This window comes from Poecilia latipinna, unplaced genomic scaffold, assembly GCF_001443285.1.
Source record: "Poecilia latipinna isolate Pla-1442-1.1 unplaced genomic scaffold, P_latipinna-1.0 Scaffold2878, whole genome shotgun sequence".
Taxonomy (NCBI): Eukaryota; Metazoa; Chordata; class Actinopteri; order Cyprinodontiformes; family Poeciliidae; genus Poecilia; species Poecilia latipinna.
In genome coordinates this window covers 48598-68771 of record NW_015115494.1, presented here as the reverse complement: position 1 = coordinate 68771, position 20174 = coordinate 48598, and the positions used below count along the sequence as shown (strand labels likewise).

The window sequence follows — 20174 nt, the reverse complement described above, 5'->3', positions numbered from 1 at the left end:
GCAGTGAAAATGTCAACATTATTAAACTGTTAGACGGGTCAACGCAGCTAAAAGGCGTCGTGTGAACATTTTATTGTGCTCGTTTTGTCCAATTTTTCGAAGATCTTTGAAAGCATCGCCGCCTGTTAGACCAATAGAAAGGAATGTATAAATGTGGGAGAGAATAAAAATCTGCAAATTAGCAAGCATTTGTATCCTGCTCTGATACTGCTACATCAGGGGTGTCCAAAGTGTGGCCCGTGGGCCATTTGTGGCCCTCGAAGTGACTCTTTGTGGCCCACAAACAGCCGTTCAAGAATGATAAAAATGTGTTTGAACTTTTTTCATTTTAATCAGAGTAAAATTATTACCAACACAATATTTTTTTTATGTTGGCAACAAAGTATTTGTCTTTTTTACAGCCAAGCTTTTATGATAAATAGAACCACTGAACTTTTACCGAAAAGCCGACTTTGCTGCAACAAATCGGCTTTTATTTAATTTATTAAACTTGGCCAGCATTTTGAAAGAAAGTGACCCAAATCCTCTTTTTAAAACTGGAAACAAATGTGTTTAACCAAACCTAGCAGGATTTGAAAACTAGATGCCTTTTTCTTAATACTTCAAATGGGCAAAATCCTTTTAAACATCTGGATATTTGATACATAACATCCCTTTCCTACAAAACCGAAACTAAAATTGGGCTACTTTACTTGATTTTAGTTCTCTTAGTCTTTTTTTTTTCCTTGACCCCCATGAATATTTTTGACTGGTCATCTTTGGATCACATGACAAAAGGTTTGGACACCTCTACCCTAAATTAAATCCAGTGAGCTCAACTACCTTAAGAAGGCACAAATTCCAAAATGGAGCTAAGCTGCGTTTAATTTAATTTCAGTATAAATGCAGCTATTTAGATGCGGTTTGTTAGAGAACATTAGTGAATAATCGGCACCATTAAGACCAAGGAACTCAGCAGATCGTATGATTTTATTTGTGTTCATGTCTTTACCACCCCTTGTTGCTCATTTATATTTGATCAGGTCTTGCCTTACATTCACTCCTTTCCTGTGTTCATTAACGCTAGACAGGTCTTGCCATAAATGTTGATTTCTCTGTGTTTGGTTTCTGTATTTATCCTTGCGTTCTGCTCTTTAGGCTCTCTGGGTTTTGTTCTCTTAAGAGTCTTAATATTGTTCTTTTCCTCATGTTTTTTTTTTTTTTTAACTCTCAGCTCACGGTGTAAATTATTCATTTTCCTTCATTCCACCTGTTTGCCTCCTCTCTCCCGGATGCATCCTGTTAGCCATCAACCACCTGCCTCTTGTCTACAGTCACACTTCTGTGTTTGAGCCTCTCGGTCTCTGCCATTCTCTACTGGTTCCTCCTGCTATCATGCTGCTTCCTCCTCCATGGTTACCTTCCTTGCAGGTTCTCTCCATGGTTATTATTAAAACGCTCAGATTATCTTTCTTTAGATCGGAGAGAAAGGTGACCTCGGTTATATAAACATTCTTGGAGCACTTTTAATTCAATAAACCAATAATTGACCAATGGTTGCTATGGAGTTTGCCAGCTGTGGGTTAGAGAATCTGTTGACAGGACATCTAGTCAACCGAGCATCTCGCAGACGAGCACGCGCTGCTATTACTACTCATCTCTGGGGGAGTAAAAGCACAACTTACCTGTGTTTCCGTGAAAACGTTTCTGGAAGAGGTCCCGTGTGGATTTTTTTTTTCTTTATAAACTGAAAACCATAAAAAAAAAAAAAAGTTGCCATGTGGACAGCGACTGGATCTGTTTGGTGACATTCTTTGAGGGAGGTATTATTGCCACAGCCAGTACAGTCACCTAGTCAGCAGGTAAGAACGCCCAAGTTTCCGTCACGCAGGCTTTGCGGCTGTCTTGGTGCCATGAGACTGGCCTCAGTAATGGACGACACAAATCTGGCCTTTTTGGATGAATGAAACTAACAGCCATCGTTGAAACAAAGGCATAAAAAGTCCGATTGTCAGTTTGGGACACAGAAAACATGTGGAAGAAGATGCTCAAATTTGAGCTCTTTGACCTACTTTCAGAAAACCACAGTTGGCACAAAACTAATATTAATATTTCATCCTTATGGTGCCATAAGGTAATGCTGTGAAGATGCTTTTCTTAGTCGGGCAAACTGGTCAGATTGAATTGGAAGACTGATGAAGCTAAAAACGGGGAAGAAGAGGCAGCAAAAGACACAGAGGATGGTGATCAAACTATCGTCTTCCAGGAAGACAATCTAAACGTACAGCTGGAGGTTTACGCAATGGTTTAGGCCAATATGTCATAATGGACCAGTTAAAGTACATAATTAAAACCAATTGAGAATCCATCAGAAGTGTTTATAATGGAGGGTTTTGGAAACTCTTCTTCCAATCTAAATGAGGCTGAGCAATTTTACCAGAAAAGAATGAGAAAGAACTGAAACACGAAACGTTGGTGGTGGGAGTATCATGCCACGGCGTTGATTTTATTTCTTTATTTTCAGCCGACATGGGAAGCGGGATTGATGGAGCGAACATACAATGTTACTTTGAAGAGAATGCACAAAAACATCAGTCTTGTAAAGTACATGCACCAAAATTCATCTTTTTATCCATTACTGCCTCTGAAACATTAAAACCCCAGCACGAAGAATACTGTAAATAAACAATTTCAATGGGTTGTTTCTGGAGATTGAGGCAAAAAAAAAAAAAAAAAAAACTTACCATGGATTGCCAGACTTTTTCTCACACCGTCTTTCCTAAAACAGTCTTAATATTAACTGTCTCACAAAATATGAGTTCATATTTGTATATATTTATATCTCTTTAAAATTAAATGAGAACCTTGAAGCAAATCAAGTACAGAGAGAAATGAAATCCCTGTGATCGCAGATGATTTCTTTCTCTCTCTCTTTTTTTTTTTTTTTGGTACATTGTACTTTATTTCATCTGAAGCTTTCAGTCACAATCAAAGTCCTATCTGCCGATCTTCTATCGTTGGCAGCTTTAATAAAAAGTTAATAACTCGCCGGCTCTTGCTATACTTATACCCTGGATCAGGGGCAGAGGGGGTAACTGGGGTGTGAAATAGACTGCAGTTAGTTGATGGACTCATGAAAAGGACTCGGATGGCTGCTTGTCACTCACACAGCCGGAGAGCCGCCGCTGCTCCGCTCTGCTCCACCTGAAGTCAGAATATGAATCTAAATAGCCTGGAAAAAGGCATTTCTCCACCAATAGATCCCTGAAGTGGCATCATCACGGTGGAGTTATAGGCGGCGCAGGCTTGCCTTGCCTGGCCCAGCCTCGCCCGCACCGCCGCGGGGGAGGAGGGGGTGTAGTGACGCCGTCATCCAATGGGCACCGGCTTCCTCCGGACGGAGCGCAGCATCTTCTGTCTCAGCGGCACTTTTGCGCCAGACAAGTAGGGACGTTCTCTTGCTCAGCGGTGGAGAAGAGAGAGGAGAGGAGAGAGAAAAAAAAACAAAAAACCTACACACACAAAACCACTACGGGAGATCCGGGAATTATACCGACTGACGGAGATTCATCCTTCTTCTTCTTCCTCCCCTGATTGTTTCTTCTTCTTTCTTTTTCTTTTCTTTTCTTTCCTTCTCTCTAACATTTTAGCATTTTATTTTGTTGTTGTTTTTTTTGGTTTGTTCGCAAAGATGATCGCTGGCTGCATCCTGTTGGCGTGCACCGTACTCGTGGGCGCATCCTCGGTAAGATGAGTTCATTTTCTCCCCCGTCTGCTCCGGTTTTGGAGGTGCTGCACTGCCGTAGTGCTTTGCAGCGCGCTGCATGGGCGCTCGGAAGTGGCCGCGGACGGCTCACTTTGCCACGTTGTGCTGCGCCGCCACATGATGGGTGCAGTGGAGCCGTGCAGTTTGTTGGAGGGAGAAAAAAAATCTGCAAAGCTTGTGATTTAAAGTCATTTATTTATTTCTTAAAGACGGGCGACTAAAAAGTCAGAGCGTTTTCCTCCCCGGGAATAAACTGCAGCATTATTGCGGTGGACGATGGTTTTTATACATGTTCTGGTGGCTTGTTGTTCCGCCGCCCGCAATTAAACTTCGCTTGCACGCTGCTAACATTTCAGCGCCAAACAACTGATCGGTTGGCGATCAGTTTTGCCTAATGAGGAAGAATAATCGGGGGTGTGTAAGAGGGGGGACATCTTATTCCGTTCACAGGCAAACAACTGCCATGGGTGAGCTGTCTGTCTGTCTGTCTGTGTGTGTGTGCGTGTGTGTGTGTGTGTGTGCAGTCAGAGGGGATGTGATACTACAGATGCATGAATCAGGTGCATGCTGCGAGGATAGTTGCTCTTTCCGGCTCGCACTCTGTGATCCTGCAGCTGTGCCTGATAATAATGCACACTTAGCATTTTTCTTGTATTCCTCTCTACACGTTGCAGAGACGAAATGCGGCTTCACTTTATGGACACTTTCTATGTTGTTGCCGTTCCTCAAGCTGCTGGTCGCCTTTTATTTTCAGGATTATGGCTAATTATGATCATTTGTGTTCACAGATGAAGTATGGCTAATAGGATTTCACTGCATTGTGTCACTGCACTGTGGTGGTTTTTTGATCTGGGTGTTGCGGCTCACCACCCAGGACGGCAGCGTCGTCGGGGCGGCCTGGGTTACTTTAATGTAAAGTTATTTGTGAGTTGCTGCAGAAGTAAATGTTTAGCTGCTTATTTGCGTGTGTTGAGGTTAGGCATGTGGTATGCAGACTTATTTTCATGTCGTGTGTGTGACAGGCATTCTACATGCAAACAAAAACACAGTTATCAAATGATGCAGGTTGGAATGTTTTGAATGACTGTCTTGTGGTTCTAAATTTGTGCAAAAATATACAAACTTTTATACAAAAAAAAATGGCATGGATGACCAAATTAATTTGATTTAAAACAAAACAAAAATAGTTTTACTTTTGCTACAATGACATATAATCACACTTAGTGTTGTGTTGACTTTGGGAGACTTAAAAAAATAAATAATGAATAATCACTTCGTAGTGTTTGCAACTGCTCTTTATGCAGCTAAATTTTACATTTTTGCTGTTTTGCGTCTTTTGGGAACATCAACATATCACATATTAACGACTGCTAATTTGTTGTACTAAGCCTGCGTTAGGTAACTTCGCAGCCATGCAACGCAGTGATTTTTATTTTGACATGTAAGCAAAGAACGAGTTTACTAGCTGCCTTTCCTCCAGCTGGACGGCAGTGCACAGCATTGACACGGCTACTTGCTCATGTCCTAAAGAGGTCTTCAGACTGTAGGAGTGGTATTGCTTTTTGAAACCTCTGCCTACCCTTGATTTTGATTTTGGGGGAACTGACCTCACTGCACTGGAGGAAATCGTATAAAGCCAGTCATCTCCTCCCTGAAATTCCAGTTCCTAAAAAAATCTACACCCGGTGCTGAAGTCTAGTGATCGTGTAGAGGTGGCCAGGCAGGCGGAGTCTGATGGTGATCGATCTGCTTCAGACGGTGGATCCATGTTGAAAACAAACAGGAAGATTCAGTGTTGGTCTAAAAAAAATCCACTTATGAACCTAAATTAGTCCACCTTTTTATTATTATTTTTTTCCCCCTTCCCCTAGGGGAGCAGGGCGGGCCAGCCCCCGAAGCCTCCCTGCAGACCCGGCTTCTCTCAGAACTTCTACACGGTGATCGTCCCCAGAGACGCACTACATGGCCAGAGCATCCTCAAAGGTAAGGCTGCTGCTGCTGGCTGCCATTTATTGACTGATGATTTTCTTTTTCTTTTCTTTTTTTCTTTTTTCTCATCTCTGCACTGATGTGTCGCATCGTGTGAGTCTGTGTTTGCCTACCTTGTGTGTGTGTGTGTGTGTGTGTGTGAAGAGGGGAGCGTGGGGCATACGATGCGGTGTGGGAGTCTCCATCACTCCTAAAAGGTCAGAATGTAATTTAGTCGCGGCGGTGCAACATGGACGCCGCGCAGCGCGGATGGGACTCTTTTCCCTTTTTCCCCCCCTGCAGGATTCTGGGGATGCGATGTGACAGCAGGTAGCTCCACGCATTCTGTTCCAGCAGCTTTTCAATTGAAATGAGGTTTCACTGATGAATGAACACTGAAATTACTCCGACTGAAATAAAAATGAGAAATTACTTCTTTTTTTTTTTTCCTTGATTGACTTAGCGCGGAGGCTCTCGGAGCAGCTGAACAGCCTTCCTCCTTTCTCCTCCAACTTTTTTTTAAATTTTATTTTATTTTTCGCTGTTTGTTTCAGCTCCTTTTTTTAATCGCTTCGTTTTGTTCCTTTCTTTTTTTTTTTTTTTAAAGAGAATCCAATTCCTGTTTTTCATCCACTTCATCTCTCTTCAGCCGAGGCGGCGCGCTGCACCTACTGCGAGGTTAATCTGCAGCCATCTGAAAATTATGCTGCAGCTTTTTCAGCATGTCTCATTTGTTTTCTGGTGAATCATAGCCATAATGGAAATGAATCCACCGCTCTCCCTCCCCCCCTCCAGCCACATTCCAGTGTCCCCCATTTGCATAATTGACTGACAAAGAACACCTTGAACAGTCGCCGAATGTGCTTGCATAGCGCAGAGCAGATTATATTTACATCTTAAAACTTTGTTTAAAGGCGCTGTAAGAAAGTATGTGACCTGTTATAGCTTTCTGTTCTTATAGAAGTTTTTTTTTTTTTTTTGACATATGGTTTGTATCTTCAGTTTTAGTCAAAAATATCCTCTCTGTAAAGAAGAGATGCAGTTTTTAAAAGATAATCTCATTTAAGAGGAACAAAAATGTTCAAAACTAATCTGGTCATACATGAGAAAGTAATTAACCACTGAACTTAATGACTTGTAGCATCACTTTTGGCAGCGGCAACTACAACCAAGTGTTCTTTGTGACTTGTTCAAGGTCGTGCCACTGCAAGCCAAACTTTGACTAGGCCACCTCAAAAGTTTATTTTTTTGTTTTTTTGTGGTCATTCAATTGGGAATTTCTTTAGATCCTTACCCTGCTGCATATTCAAAGTCCACTTGAGTTTAAGGTCACAAACGTTCTTCAGCATTTTGTAGAAGACAGCGGTCCACTCAGACCTTGAAGCTGCAAAGCAACCCCGCAGCACCATACTACTGCCACTGTGTTTGACTGTTGGTTTGATGCTATTTACTGAAATGCTGTCTTAGTTTTTTTTGTATACCAGATGCTTTGAGAAAATTTCACTTTTGTCTCATAAATCCACAGTCATTTCTGAAAACTTAATTTGAGTGCAGTTTTTTTTTCTTTGTATTTAATCTTTGTGTGATGTTCAAATTTGTTTGATCTGAAACATTTAAACGTGATAAAGAAGCGAAAACTGAAGATATTTGTAAATTTGGGGCAGTAGCTCAGGGCTCCAATTTGTTGGGGACGCCCACATGCTTTCTTTTCTTTCTATAAATATGTTTTGGAAACATTTTACTTGCATAACACTGAAATGCTAATATCAGGAGAGTTGCATAAACATTTAGGGTTTTTTATGAACGTAAACAATGCTCAAGTATTTTAAGGTTAAGTTATAGCGCATTTTTTGGCTACAACATGAAGCTATTGGCAGGGGGACATACTAAATCTACCATGCATCATAAAAGCTTTTTTTCCTTCGGTGGCCAGGGCACCAAAACTGGCTCCAGCCCAGGGGTCAACATCCTTGTAGAACCGGCCCTGTGCACAGACATAGTGAACGATGAGGCTCGTTTTGAATATTTAGGAGAGTCGATCTGACATGAAATCGGCAAAAGCTTAGATTTAACTCAGGGAACGGAGCCATTGTTTGGGACGTTTCACATTCCCGTCGTCTCCTCCCTGCATAATAGCAAACTGTTACTCATAGTTGTGGATAGCGGCTCCAGCAAGCGAGCAGAATGAGGTAAGCTGTCCCCTGACACCTTGCCTTTATAGCCAAATATTTGTCTATTGTTTGTGAAATGCTGTTTGCCAGAGGGAAATGGCATTTTTATTGGAACAGCTGTTTGAGGATTTTCCGGCTGCAGAGCGTAACAATTGAATTATTCTGGAGGTGATTTTGTTGTTTAAGGAGCTGACAAGGACAGTGCAGCCGGTCGGCGGGGAGCCGCTTCGCCCCGGAGCCTCAAGGTCTCCAAACCGACTCGGGGCGTCGGTGCTGGTCCGGAAGAACTTGATGGATCCAGAGCGCTTACCATGCGGATGGATGTGGCGTGTGTGTGTGTGTGTGTATCACGGGGATGCGACATGTCCCAACGTAGCTATTAGCTGCTAATGCCTTCGTTTGAAAAAGTGTCACAGCAGAGCTTCAGCTGCGTCAGGTTGATTCACCTTATGTTCCCGATCACTACGGCTTTGATCCCATGTTACCTTGGCTTCCCGTTTCTCCGTCTCTCTCCAGTCGGTCTTTGTGAAAATCAATCTGAGATCCGTGCTGTCCTCCCATACCTGCTATTCAAAGAGATTCGGGTTCCAGCAGCTCGAGGCGTCTCACTAGTGATTAATGCGCAGCAAACTTGTCTTATTGGAGGTCTGTTTGCTGTGCAGTGGGACACAAAGTGGGAGGGAAGCTCGATTTTTACAGTATGAAAACCTCCAAACTCTCCCTTCCAAGGAAAATAATTGGTCAGGGCCTGTTGGGGGAGGAATCCTGGATGGTCTGGAGCTGGGAGGGGAACGGTTACGGGCCGGTTACCAGTAATAAAGTTTTAAAGCGGTACCATTTAAAAAAAAAAAAAAAAAAATCAGCCAAACCCCTTTTTTATCATTATTATTTTTCAAGGTGCTTCGTTTGCATTTTGGAGAAATGAAACTTACTTGCAGTCAGTCCACTATATGTCCAACCAACCAATAGCCTCGCAAATATGACCTATTTTAAGTGTCTTTCATGACAGTTCAGTTGTAGATTCATCACCAGCATCAAATATCCCAGATCATTAAAAATCATGTTCCGTTTCTCGCCCATTAATTCCAGAAATGCTTTTAAAATGAGACGTAGTTTTGGAGATGACCAAAACATTTCAGTAAAATTATATTGGCCTTGGGAGTATTGGTCACATAAATCACACACGTTTATTATAGTCTAAATTTACTATAATTTATATTGTTCAAAACTGTTTTAGTTAGAATTTTGAATAGATATAAATTTGACAAAATAATGGTCCTCAGTTATCTCCAGCTCCATTTTCCATCATATTCTGGAAATATGTTGCCTTGACTTATCAATTATTGAAAGAAAATGGGTCATTTCCCTCAGAAGGGGCTCGTAGAAAACATAAATTTGAAAATACGTCAATGGATCGTACAGCTGAAATCTAAGAAAAGTCTGAAATGATGCACTCAGTATTCAGATATTTAGACCTGATTTTTTTGCCTGTACCTGTCAAGCAGAAGGTTGTTTTACTGGCAAGAATATTTAACTTTCTGTGCAGTAAGCATGTTTTCTTAAAAGACAGTTTTCAGTGCTTTTCATTAAGTCTGTGCATCAAAGAAATTACAATAAGTAGGCTAAATGTTATTGCTAATCCTGTCCGAACTGTGATGATAATCGGCCAGTCGCAGGTCAAAGTGATCACGTCTTTGTTCAGCCGTAAAGTCAGCGTTCTCACACCTTCACAATCGCACGCCGGCCTCCACGAGACTTTCCAAAGTGCCGTTCTCCGGGGATTTCCGCCTCCCTCTGGACACGGACGTTTAGGTACGGGGTGAGGAGAGGGCAGAAAGCTGCAGCCCAGCAGGTGCAGCAGCGTGAAGCAAGCTCTGCTCTTCCAGTCACCGAGCAATCTGTCCACTTCGACTCCTCTCACGGCGAGGTGGAGGGGCCAGTTGTTTTGCTTCTGTTTCGCTCGGCGTGTGGGCGGCTAAGAAGGCGACCATGTAATATTTTTCTTGTCAAATTCATTAACACCCATCTCGGTTAATTAAAGGTGTTAGAAATGCCGTCTTCGACGCGGCGGCAGCATATGCCCGTCTGTCGCGGTGCGCCGCTGCCTTATCTACCGCTTTTTCTCTCCGTTCCGTCCGTGCCGGTGTCGGATCCCGCCTTGCATAACTGCTGGAAATCACTCCAGTACGTATGTTTCAGGGCGCAACTTCCAGGGATTGTCAGTTTGTGTTCATTTCGTCGTTATGAACACTAAATGTTGGCACGCGACTCCACCAACATCACGTTTAGCTTCTTGCCAACATTGCTCGTCAAACATGTCTTGTGTTTTTCTTTTTTTCTTTCTCATTATTTTGAACTAACACAGTACTAATACCTCGTAAAAGCATTCATACTCCCTTTGAATTCAACATTTTGGCACATCACAAACACATTTGCATAACTGTGAAGTGAAAGTAAAAGGCTCCCTGATTTTTCCCAGAAAATATGTTATTTTGGGGGAATATAGCTCCTCTGGCTTTCCACGTTTTCCTTACAAAAAGAGCTCAAGCTTCGCCAAGTTGGAGGGATGCATCCGTGAACATCGATTTTCAGGTTTTGACACTTATTCACAGTTAATCGTAGGTGGTAGGGGTTTTATCATAAACTGGAACGGAGATGCTTTTCTCACGTCACACGAGTCACATGGTCAACAGCCTGATGTTGCCACTTGTGCAAACCACGAAGAAGAAGTCAGGAAGTAGTTGGAGGATGATTGCGCGGCATGTTTTTTAATTACCATGTGAACAAACTTATTTACGTATAATTTTTAAATTCCGTTTGTTATTTAATGGAAACACCGTAATTGTGAAACTGTGCTTGTTGCGACATTAGCAGAATATTGACAAAGTTTTGTAATAGAGACACAGTTTGTGATTTAACTTAGGAAGTCTGGAAACACAGGAAGGTGTCTACATATTTTTCATTGTCCCGTTTGACATTTAGTTCCACATGTATTTGTTGTGATCTGTGTTTCTCTGTGTATTTAAACCCACCTCTTTGTCTGTTGTCGGGTCCTCATCTTTGTCAGCGTCTTATGTCAGTTGTTGTCTGTGTCGGCTCTCCAGTAGAGCTGTTTAAGTCCTGGTCAGCTTGCTCCTTGATCAGTCCTTCATCAGTCACTGCCGGTATTTAGCTGTGTGCTATTTTCTCTGCCGTGCCGCCTGCATCCGGACTGTTGAGCTTTTCATCATTAAATTCATCATTTTCTTCACAACCTGGGTCCCGGCATTCATCCTCACCACCTCTCAAACCACCACCCCATGACAGTATTGGTATTGCTGGTTTTTAATGTTAAACGTTTTATCATAATATCTGAAGAAAAGAGAAAACCTTCCTCTGTCGTAAAATCTTTTTCAATAAATGTCAAACTTGAGCCACAACTTTGAGGTTTTTTTTCTTTTTTAAAGTTTGCCCCGCTGTGTATTTCGAGTTTGACACCTCTGCTCTAAAACCATTCTACCTTTACAGCCTCCTACAGGTTTTCTTTCAGGCTTGGCTTGTATGCAACACCATCCTTGCTGGAGGAGAAGCGTCCTCACAGCACGATCCTGCCCCCGCGACGTGCCACGGTTAAGACGCCGTGTTCAGAGTTAGTTTTCCATCGCACGTCGTCCACCGTTTACTTTGGGTCTCATTCGATCACCTCTTGGCACATTTTTATCTTCTACATGACGAGAACGTGGCTGTTTCTGATTGATCCTCGTCAGTTTTGGTGACCTGCCATGTTCTGTGGTAAATTTGCAGTTCCATTTTTCTGACGACGGTTTCAACAGCACTGTGAAAAATGTTTAAAGGTTGAGACATTTGATAACCCAACTGTATGCCTGTCTGGTCTCTTCATAATGATTTTCGCTCACTTATTTTCTCTAACAAACCTCCATGAGGATTTTATTTAGGGGGATTAGATTGACAGGGGTGAAATACAAATACTGTTCTTTATTTGCTTTTTTTTCCAATTCCTCAGTGTTTTTCTACTTTTTCTTGTATCCCCCAAATTTCCAATAATATAGACGTTTTTGCTTGATTTAAATGACTATTTTTGCAAGGCACTCTGCTTCCGTACATGAGACCAAGTTTTTTTGTTTTTTTTTTCCGGTACCAAGTGTTTCACTTCAGCCAGCAGCGGCTGGTTTGCCAACGTTTGGAAGAGAGCAGCTAGAAGACGTTGTCTGGCAAGGGAGGAAAAAAACCCAAAACAAAACCATCTCAGCATGAAAAGGAATAATTACAGGCGGAAAAAGATGAAATCCATTTTATGAGAAAACAAAATCCATTTTCCCCTGTTTTTTTTTTTGTTTTTTGTTTTTTTTTGACTGAGTGCCTGTGTCCAAATGATTTAGTCCTGATGGGAGTGGCCTGTTGCAGCCTGACGGTACCCGCTCCCGTACTGCGTGAGGCTTCGCTGGAGGGTTTAATGAGGAAGGAAATGATGCGAGTTGCATACAGGAATCCTTACCAGCTTTCATCTCTGCTGAACACTGGAGAGTTTTTTTTTTTCTTCTTTCTGTTTTTCTTTCCGGGGCCCAACATGTTTGAGCACCATTTTCCACCACCGTCATCATATAGCTCCCGTTGTTTGGCACAATAAGCCTCCGCCTCTTCAGCCAGACCGCTGCTGTTTTGTTGCCAGGTGGGGGTGCAACACCGCGGTGAGACGATGCTTTATCTCTCGGCGGCAATTGTGGGGAAAGCCTTTAAGCCGCCTGGCCGCTGGGTCACCATAACCTCCAATTTTATCCACGTTTTGCAGGTTTTTGTGTTTGTGCCGGAGCAAAGTTTTCTCAGCCGATTACAAATCTTGTAATCCCTTTTTGCTTGTTCCTCTCCTTGTTTGGCTGGTCCAAAAATATCCAATAAATGCTCCATCACCAAGCAAACCTAAGGACTCCCCTTTGCCGGCTCTAAGTCGGGGGTTGTGTGTCCTGTTGAGGGCAAAGCTTCTGCACCGACCGTCAAAGGAAAGAAATGTGTATATATATATATATATATATATATATATATATATATATATAGTGGGCAATGAAAATTGGAAATACATTATGCAAATAAAGTAAAAAAAAACAACACATCAGGCTTTTAGAGCAGAAATAAATAATTTAGGTTCACTTTATGCGTGATGTAAAAAAAGAAAAATCTCACCAGTTCTCACCCTTTTTGGTTTTGGATGTTCTCACACCTGACGGTAATGCAGACTCGGTTTGATTGGGGGACAAAGTTAGAACATTTTGTTACATTTTCAGTCGGAATGGTTCGTTGGCACCCTGCTGAACCAAACGCTTTGTAAAACCTGTTCACCGTCTGGCCTGTGGTGGCGCTGCACCGAGAACCGCTGAAGGAAACAACATGAAAAGGTACGAAGAAGACATGAGGTCAACTTCTTTCTCCACAGAATGTAAACAAAAAGGGGAGTAGCGTCACATTTTACCAGTTGTAGGATTTGTCTTTTCCCTCTAGCGCTAGAGTCTTGTGTTCATTTTGGTTGGATTTACCCAGAATGCCCTGTGCAGGAGAGCAGGAAGTGGACCATAGTCCACTTCCTGCTCTCCTGTCTGGTTATGCGTTTGAACCGTGCCAGAGTTCACTTCAACCAAACCGAGACCTGGATTTGTTGGCGGCTCTGAGTTTGCATCGCAGTTCGATTCTGCATTCTCGCTTCCACTAGAAACCAAACTTTCTAGGCACATTAACTAGAGTTTCATTGAACAGGGCTGGTGTGAATGCATCCTTACTTTCAGATTAGTCAGAATTTATGACTGGTAAAATGCTGAGAGGTCCTTTAATAAGTGTTATGCATCGTTCAGTGACCCTGCTGGTCATTCATTTTGAACTTTATAGGTTTAAGAGGCTGCTGCGATCGAGTGGTTGACCACGGAAGACCCTCGTTTAACTAATTCACAAATGTCTGCCCTGCCTCAAACTTACACGAAATAACTCATCCTATGCTTCCATGTAAATGTTTGTGTGGGCGTCGGGTCAGGATTAAAGGTGAGGGCTATGATATACAGACGAGCAAACAGCAGGGCCTTAAGGTTGCCCATTCCTGCTGGAGGCAGATAAGCCAAGAAAAGGGGAATAACCAACTGCTGCACGTCACTGTGCAAACCATCAACTTGCCCGAACGGACACCTAGGAACACAGAGGATGACGTCGGCTCGGCACGTGAGACATTGATTTGCCGCTCGGTCGGATAGCGTCTCTTTAAGTTGCTGTCAGCACATATTTGAAAAGACAACAGTGATTAGCATCACCCTTTGGCCCTCGTCGGTCCTGGGAGACGGCAAACGCGAGCAGGCTGTTTTAGCTCAGGTGCCTGGCTGGATGCTTGTTTGCTGTTACGCTGCTAAGATGCTTAGACAGAAAGTGGCAGTGGTAAATATGAGGTCCCAAAATCTTTTAGGCTAATGATATTTTTGATGGATGCTTCACAAATACAAATAGGAAGAGAAATGAGTAAGGGATGCATTTTTCAGCCTGTCAGGACTGGTAGTGCTCAGCATAATAACCACCCATTTCATTATGACTACGATATTCTTGAGCATTATTTTGGATTTCTTTGGTTAGATTTTTGCTCTGCGGGGCCCCAATCAGAGTTTGTTACTCCTGTTGGTCCGGACCTTTTGTGTAGGTGTGAATGCACTCAAGGGAACGCTGTCATTTCTGTCCAGTGGTAGGAATAATCGTCACCTGCATGTCTTTCTTTACAAGTTATAATCCGCTTGTAAGAAAAACACAACGTGAAAGCAAACCGCACCAAACGGAATAAAAAAAAGTTGAGTCTTGACCTAACAAGCAAACAAGCGGACCAAAGCATTTCCACACGCTTAGAGTTTAACTGCTCCTAATGTTTGGACAAAACTTACAACAGATATTTATCTTGTATTTTTTTTTCTTCTTGGAAGTATTATATGGTAAAAGGACTGAACTTATATAGCGCTTTATCCAGTCATTTTGACCGCTCAAAGCGCTTTACACTAGAGTCACATTCACCCATTCGCACTCACAAATGCTCCCACATGTATACACTGATACGCAGATCGGTAGGCGATATATGACTTTCTGAAATAACAGACTGTCCATTATGAGACGTTTCATGATTTGCTCCACTCATATGTTCAGACTACTAATATACCTGGAAAATCACTAAAATTACTGTATTTTTTTTATCACTTAAAGTAGCTGTATGTAACTTTTATAATTTTACATATTTAAGTGTCACCATGTTGTGATGTTATAAGACAATCTGCTCCTCCGCCTTCTCCCTGTGGCTCTGCTGTCATCGGCACACTTGCTCTGCTCTGTCAGAAACAACCAATCAGAGCCAGGAGGCGGGTTTCAGTGCTATCAATCACCCTCTTGTACGCTGCTCACGCCTTCCCCCTTTCACGCTACAGCTGGTTTACCACCACCACCGCCATGAATGCCAAGGCTAGTTAGCATAGCCACTGATGACGATGGATAAACAGTTTTCCTGAAATGATGAGTTGTTTCTCCGCCATTAGCACATTGAGCAACCTGTACATGAGGTTGATTGACAGCACTAAGACCCTCCTCCGGGGACTGTTTGGTTGTTTTTGACCGGGAAGCAGTGCAGTTCTTCTGATGGCAATAGTTGCTCAGGAAGGAGGCGAAGGAGCTCGATCTGTACAGATTATCTGTCTTATACCGTCACAGTATGGTGACAAGTTTAACACGTGTAAACAAAAACAACATATTTTTGTAAAAGTTACATACTGTACCTTTAAGGGATGAGCTGCTTTGGACTTCAGTCAAGGCATGACCTCAAGCAACACAGGATTATGTTGTATAGATGGGCCACTAAACCTGATATCTGATCAAAGAATGATATCAGGATTGATTCAAATAGCAGTACTGGATTGGATTAACCCCCTCCCTCCATCTTTAAAAGCAACCTTGAATTGAATGTCTTTTTTTCTTCTTCTTCTTCTTTTTGCTTCCGTCATCTCTGGGCTTTTAATTTAACAGCGGGTCTCCAAGTTCACAGAGAGAGGAGAAAAATATGAACACGCTGAACTTTAATCTAAATGATTTATTTAAAAGGGGATCCTGCCTTCGTTTTTATCACTTGTACGCTTTCGGCCCCGGACTTCCTGCCGTTTAATACCGTCTCTGAAAGTTACATACACAAAATGACATGTAACATGACCCCAATTAGACGACAGCAGGAACATCTGGCAAAGAGCCATATCTGCTTTGAAACGGCAAGCTGGGAGTTTTTGCAGCGCCGCAGAGAACTTCTGACTCCTAACCTACTATCTGAAGTGACAGGGCTTTCATAAGTACGTCCAGACCCAAGAACCCGGTAGCGTGGGAAGGATTATGTTTTCAGGCATTTGATAAGCGGAATGCCATTTTCCTTCTGACTCATGAACGTCTCTCTTGTCCTCCAGAGAGTCTTTCATCTCGGCAGCCAGGACCTGCAGTCTGTGGCGAGCTGATAGAATACAGGTACAGAAGATGAGCCACATCATTTCTCTTTATCTCGCCTGCCTTCTTACCAAGCCGAGCCGCGCTCCTATATCCCTCAAACTCCCTACAACATCACATACACGCTGAGCCAGTTCCATCAAGGAAGCCACCCAAGATATAGTACATTCCCCAGCACAATGCCTTTCATCCCGTTTTGTAGTCTTTCTCTCTCTGCGGGTAGGGAGTGAGGCTGCTGGGGGCCGAAGGGGGAAGAAAAGGTTGGTTTTAAAAGATGGAAAGCTGGCTGTCAGCGGAAATGTTATTGTCAGCGCTTCAATGTGAGTTTTATTACCGGTCGTACGCTGATCTACGCCGCTCTCCTCTGAGTTTGCTGATATGCGCTTTGGTCTAATGGTCATTCACTGGGTCTTGCCATGTTCTCACGGGCTGTTGAACTGCAGCAGATATCCATATTTATTGGCCCCTCTGGTAAAGATGTGTAAAAGGTCTTAAAACAAATTCATCTTTTATTGCAGTGGCATTATCTCACGCTGACAAAAAAGTCAACCTTTGGATCTAAGTCCATTTATTCTTTGGGTAAAATGATGCCATTTAAAGAAATAATTATTTTTTTTTACAATTTCACCTGTGGCACAGTTACGTTCACCTAGAAAAATTAAATTCAATATTTGCCACTGAGGCACTTTAAACTTTAACTACACATTTCAAATTCAACAAACGTATGCGAAGTACTGTATGATTTTCTATTTCACTGGGTTTAAAGAGGCAGTATTATGTATTTTCCAGGGACATGGTGCCATTTTATAGCACAATCAAGTAACTTTGTTAACTTCAGTTGCTGAAAATGCTACGTATCTCAAATATGACTTAAAAGAAATGTTACTTTGTAATTTAACACCTTGAAATTAGGCCTCTATCACTTTAAAAACTCCCATCCTTTGTAAAACTCCGCCTTCAGGAAGTCATCACAACAACGCTCCTCTGCTAACCCTTTAGCAATGTTGTTAACTGTGTTGCACTGAGAAGGAGCTTGCATTATGAGAACCTGTCACAGTTCCACCAGGTGTTTGCTAATTGCTGCTGGCTAGTCTGTAGGAGTTGAGTGGGGAAGACGCAGGGAAGAAGTGCTCCATGAGTCAGAAAATCTGAATCTTGGAAACTCCAGCTCTGAGGAGGCTCTAGGTCCACCCAGCCTTTTTGAACAACTAAATGGTTGCCATGGGAGATTAGAGGATTTCTCAAATATACACGATAGAATCAAGGCAACATGTCAGGTATGTTTTTGATGAGGGAATAGAATAACATGATGTAAAGCTCAGAAAAGTCATTTTTACACAATACCGCCTCTTTTAATATAAAGTGACACAGATGTCCATTTTTATAACCTGCTGTAGGCTGGACAATGACATATCGCTATCTCACCACCAAATACAATGAGCTGCATGGCAGTCGAGGTTAAAAGAAAGGAAAAAAATCACCAAAGGTCACAGCAGCAAAGAGTGGGATGTTGAGTTCAGTGGGTCTCCATGGGAACAATTAGATGCGAACTGATGCGAACTGGTTGTACATAAGTGATGCCAGAAAAACAGCCTTTTCATGTCCTACCACCCAACATAAACATGTGAAGTAGGAACATGTATAGATTAGGCTTTTTGGGGCAGGGAACACTCCAGCTGAGTTTATTTATTTTAAATTTTTTTAATTCACGCAAACACACGATTAAACCAAAGAAACTGAGGGGGTATTTTTAATAAAATGGTTTGTATATTTCAAAAATAATCCCAAAATGCCAACATTAAGTTGAAGCTTTGTAATTTGTGTTACTGAGAACGCTGTAGCTCTGTAGATTGCTCCTCTGCTACCAATTGTGTAATACAGTCAGATCTCATCTGCAGTGTAAATCCTCTGGTTAAAATAAGAACCGCAATGAATGTCATGAGCTTGTAGCAGAGTTACAAAAAACCAGAGACACGTCCTTGACCTCCGAATCCTCTTGAGAGCGCCCTCCGCCGTACAGTTTGCTCCATCATGAATTCCTCAAAGCACAGCGGCCTATTATAGGAAACTGGAAACTAGCAATCGCTTGGTCCTCAGCAGGAGAATGTCCCAAACCTAAGGTCAGCTCAGCTAAGAAATTGATTATCATTAAATCAACCTTGTTTCAATACTTCTGACATTCTGCAGACCTAAATCATTCGGAGAACCTGGACCCAGGAACGGAAAGGAAAAAGAAGAATGGTCAAAAATCCCCTTCTCTCTCTGTCAGTGTGTGTGTGTGTGTGTGTGTGTGTGTGTGTGTGTGTGTTCTCCAACCTTGTGAAAAGTTATTGAGAAAGACTAAGTGGTGTCAAAAAGGGGTTGTCAATAATTCTGCCACTAGTGATTTTTGTTAAAAGCTGTTATTTCTTAAGGCGACTGTCTTCCTCGCTAACCCCAAGTTGTTTCCTTGTATTTATCTTCCTAGCGATGAGCTGTGAGAACCAACCCCGCATAGTTTTCAGCGCACCGCACACCCTGAGTCTGGCTTCTCAGCCGATCTATAATTCCTGACAAAACAGAGGCGAGCTAATTATGCCCCCACTTCTGACCTTCCAACTGGGCTGACCTCGATATGATCAGACCTCAGATCGCATCTTCAAGAGCGGGCCGGGTGCAGTCATGGAGTGATTAGAAGGAAAACGGGGAGGAATATGCCTGTGAGGGAGTTAGCCAGCAGAAGTCCTTGGCAAGGGATTAATGGATAAGAAACAAGACTCTGCTGGATGAAGAACTAGACATTTTGCTGCTGTATTTCGAGTGTTGTCAGAGCGGCAGCTTCATAGGAAAATATTTAAGTGGCGTTTTGTAGAAAGTCTGTCCCAATTAGGGTTTAACCCACCTCAAACATAGCGATGTTTTACATAAATTGTCGGAGACGGCTGTGAAGATGTTTTGAAGGCACGGACTCACCCTTCACCGCCGGCTAATGACCTTGTAATTCTGTGAATACGATTTGCATTTATTATTGGAAACCTTTAGTAATCAACCACCCTCTCTCATAATCAATGTTTATTAGCACTTTGCATCTCTGCAAACTTTTAACAGATTTTTCGGCCTTGATTAAGACTCCGTCGGCCCTGCGTTGCGATGCAGAAATGAGCCATTTTCCCACCAGGAAACCTCCGTATCACCTTCTAGCTGCGAGCGTAACCCAGCTCATTACACAGGTTTTTCCTCCCCTCCTCTAAGACTTGCAGGATTTGCATGCATTTGAATGCAAATCAGGTCTTCAGCTTTGAAGTGCCGGTTTTGCCGCTCAAGTCGCCTACTTGGGATGTCATTGTGCTTGTTTGTGTTGGCATGACAAAGCACTTTTAAATGGATTGTTAGATACATGAGCATCATCTCAATTACTAGGGAAAAAAGGGAACAGTTTAAGTAGAGTTATCCTGCAAAATGTGCCTTAATTGAATTGTCTTCATTTCAAAATAACCTGAAGACTTTTGAGCCTTTAGGGTTGATTAGTAAAAAAAAAAAAAAAAATGCAAATGGTTTGACTTTTACATAATGTTGTCATACTGAGCTTTGTTCTGCTAGGAAGGATTGGACACATTGTCAAGATTTTTACTCGCAACAAAAAATGTAGTTGGTTCCAATGATTTACTAGTCGGTGACAGACTGATGCATCACAGGCGCACAAAACAGCATCGTTACTGATCCTTCCTCCCTTTAGTCATTGGGCTTTTCAACCATCGTTGCAATTTGTGTTTACATCCTTGTTGTTTTTGTCATTTTAAATAACTTCCCAGTGATGTTTGCACCGT

At 42.3% G+C, this 20174-nt stretch overlaps 1 long non-coding RNA gene across 1 annotated transcript; it reads right to left on the bottom strand.

Annotated features, from left to right (window-relative positions):
• Positions 1-1237: 1237 nt before the first annotated feature.
• On the bottom strand, positions 1238-18570 carry LOC106939454 (uncharacterized). The gene is made up of 3 exons (XR_001422850.1): positions 17578-18570; positions 1900-1903; positions 1238-1249 (listed from the first exon to the last, which is right to left on the bottom strand). It is a non-coding gene; the product is annotated as an uncharacterized LOC106939454 (long non-coding RNA).
• Positions 18571-20174: the final 1604 nt, after the last annotated feature.